Below are 6668 nucleotides of genomic sequence, written 5' to 3' on the forward strand. Positions count from 1 at the left end.
AATTACAGAGGGCACTGTCATTCATACCATAGGCCTAATCTTACTGTAGAGCTCTTTTTACTTGTACACAATATAGCTGGATCATCTCGTCCTGCCCTCAGGGGTCCACCGCCTTGCAGCGCACCAACCCAACACCCCAGTCTGCTTTAGGATCTTAGTGAAACATTCATTATTGGTTTCAGGTGTGTTAGGCCAGAGTGACAGTACGGCAGACCCTCTGAGCCAGGACTGARMAGCCAAGCAGCTAGGGATTGCCTAAATAGGTATCTCCCCTGACGTGGGCATGTTTTCAATACAGACACCTTTTGTCGTACAGTATTCTATATAAGGCATCCAGACCTAATTGCACAGTATACTCTCAATCGTGTAATACATAAAATCTAGTGATACATACCTTGGGATTTCTGCCATACATGGTGGGAGGATAACCAACCATACAATTAAATGGCAATGCATTTTTTAGACATATAAATGCTTGGTTACAGAGATTCTTCAGGTAAGAGTCTCCAGTATCAACATTCCCAAGCAAACAAAAACAGGGAGAAGGGAGAATCTGTAGACATGCTGAGATAAAAGAACACTCTTTGCCCGAATTCAGACAGCCTTCACAAGAGTATAACATACTGAAATATGTCCTTTTTTGTGTTTTACACCTTCAGCAGAGGAATTACATTTCTGAAAGCATGATATTCAGTTTCACTGGCATATAGTACATTCTATGCAGGGTCTTAAACTGCAGTAATTTATGTCTGAGATGATATGAACATGACTGTATCCATTCATCAGTAGTGTCTCCTAGATCTTTCTCACATTTCTGTTTTACATGTTTTGTGTCATCGGGAAAAGCCTCTATTGATACAGTTTGGAAATCAAGTTTAGAAGTTTGTCAAACCGCCTTCAAATAGTTTTAATCTTTGAAGTTTCTGCCTTGTCCAGTGTTTGCTGCACAGAGAGAAGAAAGTGCTGCATCTCCTAGAGTTCCCCTCAGCGCCATCACAGACTGGTCTTCTCTAGTTGCCTGACCCTGCTGAGACCCGTCACCATCTTATCCTGCTCAGATGAGGCATGACAAAGAATTACCTTAGTATACATTTTTACATTATATTATCCAAGAATATAATTAATAGTTCAATAATTGAAATTACCATTATTCCCAGATCCCAAACTGTAGCCTACCCATCAACTCAAGATGGAACTTTGTATCCATTCACTAATTGCTATAATATACTGCAGAATTCACCTGAGCTCTGTAGACTGGTCTTCTCTGGCGGCTGTCTGACCCTGCTGGGATACCTGTCACCATCTGATCCTGCTAAGATATAATGAGCAAAGTGTTGTGTACTGACTGTGCACCATGAAAGTGAAGCCTGTAGAGCTGTTTATACCGTGTCAGTGTGTAAAGTCGGGAATTATCTTGGGAAACTGACAGACCAATAATGTTACACTGCTATACTGACTGTGATTGAAGTAAAAATAATATCTAAGGTTAACCAACTTTTGGCTAGTGCTAATGGTACATCAATTTACTTCTGTTGAAAGGGGACAAAACAAAGGCTACAAAACATTTCCATACATACAACAGCTGTTAGATACTGCTACCTAACAGATAGCTAGAGGCTACAGCTGAGGTAGCTAGCTAGCTAGTTCATTCACTTCAGACAGAACTTCACTCAAGAGCGGATGAAACATTACCTTACTTGTCTGTTACACTACCAGCTCAGCACTGGGAATAAACACTTGTTTTCTGTTAAGTCAAACAGCAGTTACCTTGCCAGCTACATCAGCCAAATAAAGAGTAGCCAGTTTCTGTTCTGCTTGCGTTACAAATCTGATAAAAAGCAAAACACACAGAGACAACAGCTGCCTCTGTTCGCACGCTCTGTGGTATCCGCGCCAACCTAAATCCAGTCTGGGAAAACCACCAAACAGCCTACCCAACCGCTCTGAGGTGTCCGCATGGTCGTAAGGCACCCCGGTTCCACTTTCTGTATCACAGTGCAATTATTAAACTTCAGGGGACGGGGACAAAAATGCAATTTCAGAATGTGGGGCGATCATGTCCTCTCTGTCCCCAGTGACGACACCCTCCTGGACAAACCTAAGTCTTAGTGTCACTATGTTACCTCGGAATTGCCTTACTGCTTTCAAAGGTTGGTAATTATTCAATGTCAGTCAGTTACCACTTTATTTAACATGTATCTAACTTGAATATTTTCTCTGTCTTCATTTTCAAATAGATGTTTTGAATAGATTAGGTACAGATATAAATTAACAGTTAAAACAGTTTTTCAATACAATGCATCGTAGTTTTAGCCAATTTGTGATAGAATTAGCTGATTTCCCATGTCCACCCCTGACTGGTGTCAATTAAAGTAACAGGGTTGAAGTTATCTTATATCGGTCATAAATCCCCTAGTGACAGGGGGAATGGAAGCTCGTTGTATGCAACAGGGAGGGCAATTGAAGGCAAGTTTTACAAAAAACTCAAATGGCCTATCTGTCTATGGTTAACAGGGTTGACATGTTGTGCTCGACCCGCTCAGTTTTCCACCACAAAACACCAGAAAATTGCCAAAAAGAGTAGAACCAGCTCACTGGCCATTACATATTGATTTGACTATTAGATGTTCAAGGTTTCGTTTGAAAAAATAATTTTAAAAGGAATATTTTCACCATATTAAAACAAGAGTTCAGTTCACGTGACAGGGTTGACCTTAAAATGAAGGACAAACGGAAATGAATCATTAATCACGTGAAACTAATACTCTTCAGAAATGGTAACAAAGCAACTTTACAATAATGATAATTTTTGTGTTAAGTGTGTAAAAATCTTCCTAGCAATTGGGACATGTCAAAATGCAGATTTTTGGCACTTTAGCAAGCCTTTATTCATATTAAAATGAATTATGAATGTGGTCTATATTAAAAAGGCAATTCATTTAATATAACAGGCTTTTATAATTCAATATTGGTGCACAATTTCTACTTAAAATATCAAAGGGATGCATGGGTTGAGAATGGAGCAGAAGACAAATGTTCATCTTTCGGCAGTGTAACATATGGACAATACAGTTGTATTGTATATTTCTGAAAAGGTACAAAAAAAAGTGTTTTTCTACTCATCTTTCCAAATAAAATTTATTTGATTTGACTAATCTCTCCAGTGCTTCTGCATGCATCCCAAATGGAACCATATTCCCTTTATAGTGCACTACTTTGACTAGAGCCCTATGGGCCCTAGTCAAATGTAGTGTACCATAAAGGGAACAGGGTGCAATTCAGGACTCATCCTCTGTGTTTGCTAACAATCCCTACGAGGAGGGTAACAGCTGGACACAACTCTTAATTCTCCCATCCAGGTCAGTACTTGCCTCAGGTTGTTTGTTTTTCTCATTCAGCAAATTAGTCTTCACAAGTCCACAATGCCTCTGTTCCAAACAGAAAACAAAGGAGTTGATGAAAGCGAGAATATATATTCACTGTGATAAACAAGAACAAACAATTGGATAAAACTTCTGGAGTACAGCTCAGCAAACTTTGTTATGTATCCCAAAAGGGGCTTCAAGTGCCAAATAGGGGCTTGAATCAGCATCCTTTTGATGCCTTTTCTTTTCCCCTAGCGGTTTGGCCATACTGTCTCTCCATAGGGAGGTACTTAGTGAGACTCGTGCCATGCATGTAGCCAGGTTTTGTGACGACACAGGGCGGTGAGGTAATGGCCAGGCAGGGAACCAGGAGTAGAGGAGAGGAGGCAGCGCCAACACAGTGACGGAACATTTAATTTTAGTTTCTCCTCGGAGGGCTGTGGACAAGGTGATGATGGTCGGTCGGGGGGGGGGGGGGGGGGGAGGACTAAACTCACCTCCATCTGCCACGCTGGCATGTGGAGTGGCAGAGGTCAAAGTGTCTGTGGTGTATGCACCTGCTCAGCACAGCATCCGGCCGAGCATGATATCATTACTCTGACGACGGACACACTTGCTGCATGCAAAACCAATGTCAGTAGGACGATATGACTCTCTCTTACTCACATAAACACACCCGTGCCGAAGTCTGGTCTACTTGTACTGCCGACTCCGGACCCCACCTCGGCCCCTACTCTMTACCTGCTGACTTAGCTGTCAATAAAACAATAACAAATCGAGATGGACATTTCAATGACGGCACACACACACATCACTGAGAGTGGAGGGGACCAATACTGTTTATAATGTGTGGTTGTGATGTTTTTTTTTGTGTGCTCTTCATTTCCACCCCAGGGATTGCAATAATAAAGTCCAATTCATTTCCACAAATACGCAGAATGGTAAGCCTACCCTGTGGGGACTCTATGCTAGATTGATTTCTTAATGTACATAATGGCAATCATGTTCATTAGGGCACACAACAGGAAACATTTGAAAAAAGCTTTGCAACGAAAATGGAGTGTTTCTTATTGTCCAGGTACTCCTTGTCAAGGTATTCCTTTTACTTTCCTACATGAAAGGAGTGTTTCTTATTGTCCAGGTACTCCCTTCCTGTCTCCGTCCATTTCCTTCGGTTGGGGCCTAATGAACACAACAAAATATAAATAGTAAAGTACAGATATCCCAAAACAACTTTGTAGGTAAAAAAACGTTTAAATTCTACTTAAGTATTTTTCAACACTGCTGGTACTGAAGGTTAATTCTATACAATCATAACCTTATGATGGTCTGCAAGATTGTTATAATACTGTATTGCATCAAATGGTTGTTTTATGCAACATAATAGATGGTTCTTATAACTCTTATGTCTCTGTGAACTGAAAGTGGGCCTCTGGGGGGCTTAATGCTGACAGAAGATTTACAATGCTTTGGGTGACCGCATTCCATAGCATGAGTTGGTGTTTTTGTTCTATAAGGTAACAGGGAGAGATGGTTCAGGGCCAGACCCTGGTTTCTACACAATGAGAACAGTTTTTACAGCAGATACTGTCTGCTGTGAATTATCAGTATCTGTCATACAAATCTTAACCTTGTGACCCATTCCATACATCTGTTGTTTGTCATGTAGACTGAAGGGGGTGTATCTTGGCTATAAAATACCTTTGCACCTTTGTCTCTGGGCTCTCAACGAATCACCTAAGAGTGATTCGTCGTAGAGCACTCAATCTATTCACTTTATATGTGTGTGTTGTACTGACCTGCTCCCTTATTAATAAGTGAATAAATATGTAGTTTAAGTATGGCTCTGACTTGTGTAATAGGTTTGTCTCTCCTCATTTGATAGTAATTAACCACCATATTTGGAGATGAGGATGGGATGTGAATCTTCACTTGGTGACTGCTCTTGACGGCCTGGGTAAATCATGCACGAGGGATCCCTCTAACTTGGGATCTCAGGAAGACCACACTTCGGGAACGGAGCAGATATACCCACCTATGATCTGAGAGGCAGCGAGCTAAGTGGATGGCACCAGAGAACATGTCTGATGTTTTAAATTCTCCAAACCAATTTAATTCTCTTTAAGGAGTCYGAAGAGGAGTCCGAAGAGAAGGATATCCTGCATTCAGATCCACTCCTTTTGTGTGAAAAAGACACCGGAAAAGGGGACGCAGATTGGGATCCTTTTGAGAATCCGGAGGCGAGCGAGTAAACTCCCTATGCCTTCCATTCTTCTTGCTAACGTGCAATCATTGGAAAATAAAATTGATGACCTACTATTAAGAGTATCCTACCAACGGGACATTAAAAATTAACATCTTATGGATTTTCCATGCACCGGCAGAACAGAGACACTACCTCTGGTAAGACGAGGGGTGGGAGTGTGTGTCTTTTTGTCCATAACAACTGGTGCACGATGTCTAATATTAAAGAAGTCTCGAGGTATTGCTCGCCTGAGGTAGAGTACCTTATGATAAGCTGCAGACCACATTATCTACCAAGATAGTTCTCATCAGTATTATTCACAGCCGTCTATTTACCACCACAAAACGAAGCTGGCACTAAGACCACTCTCAACCAATTCTATAAGGTCATAAGCAAAGAAGAAAATGCTCAACCAGAAGCGGCGCTTCTAGTGGCCGGGGACTTTAATGCAGGCAAACTTAAATCAGTTTTACCCAATTTTTTCCAGCATGTCACATGTGCAACCAGAGGGGAAAAAAATCCTAGACCACCTTTACTCTACACACAGAGATGCGTACAAAGCCATCCCAAGCCCTCCATTTGGCAAATCTGACCATAATTCTATCTTCCTGCTTTCAAGCAAAAACTAAAGCAGGAAGTACCTGTGAATCGCTCAATACGTAAGTGGATGCTAAGCTACAGGACCATTTTTCAAGCAAAGACTGGAATATGTTCCGGGATTCATCCAGTGGCATTGAGGAATACACCACCTCAKTSATSRRSYYSATSAMTAAGTGCATCGATGACGTCGTCCCCACAGTACGTACACAGACTGTACGTACATATCCCAACCAGAAGCCATGGATTACAGGCAACATCCACATCGAGCTAAAGGCTAGAGCTGCCGCCTTTAAGGAGCGGGAGACTAATCCGGACGTTTATAAGAAATCCCGCTATGCCCTCAGACAAACCATCAAACAAGCAAAGCGTCTATACAGAAATTAATATTGAATCCTACTACACCGGCTCTGACACTCATTGGATGTGGCAGGGCTTGAAAACTATTACGGAGTACAAAG

General features: G+C 41.5%; 1 long non-coding RNA gene across 1 annotated transcript; it reads right to left on the minus strand.

Annotated features, from left to right (window-relative positions):
* Nucleotides 1-299: 299 nt before the first annotated feature.
* Nucleotides 300-1313, minus strand: LOC139028447 (uncharacterized). The gene is made up of 2 exons (XR_011480656.1): nucleotides 1241-1313; nucleotides 300-1050 (listed from the first exon to the last, which is right to left on the minus strand). It is a non-coding gene; the product is annotated as an uncharacterized lncRNA (long non-coding RNA).
* Between the last annotated feature and the right edge of the window lie 5355 nt (nucleotides 1314-6668).

This window comes from Salvelinus sp. IW2-2015, linkage group LG12, assembly GCF_002910315.2.
Source record: "Salvelinus sp. IW2-2015 linkage group LG12, ASM291031v2, whole genome shotgun sequence".
NCBI lineage: Eukaryota > Metazoa > Chordata > Actinopteri > Salmoniformes > Salmonidae > Salvelinus > Salvelinus sp. IW2-2015.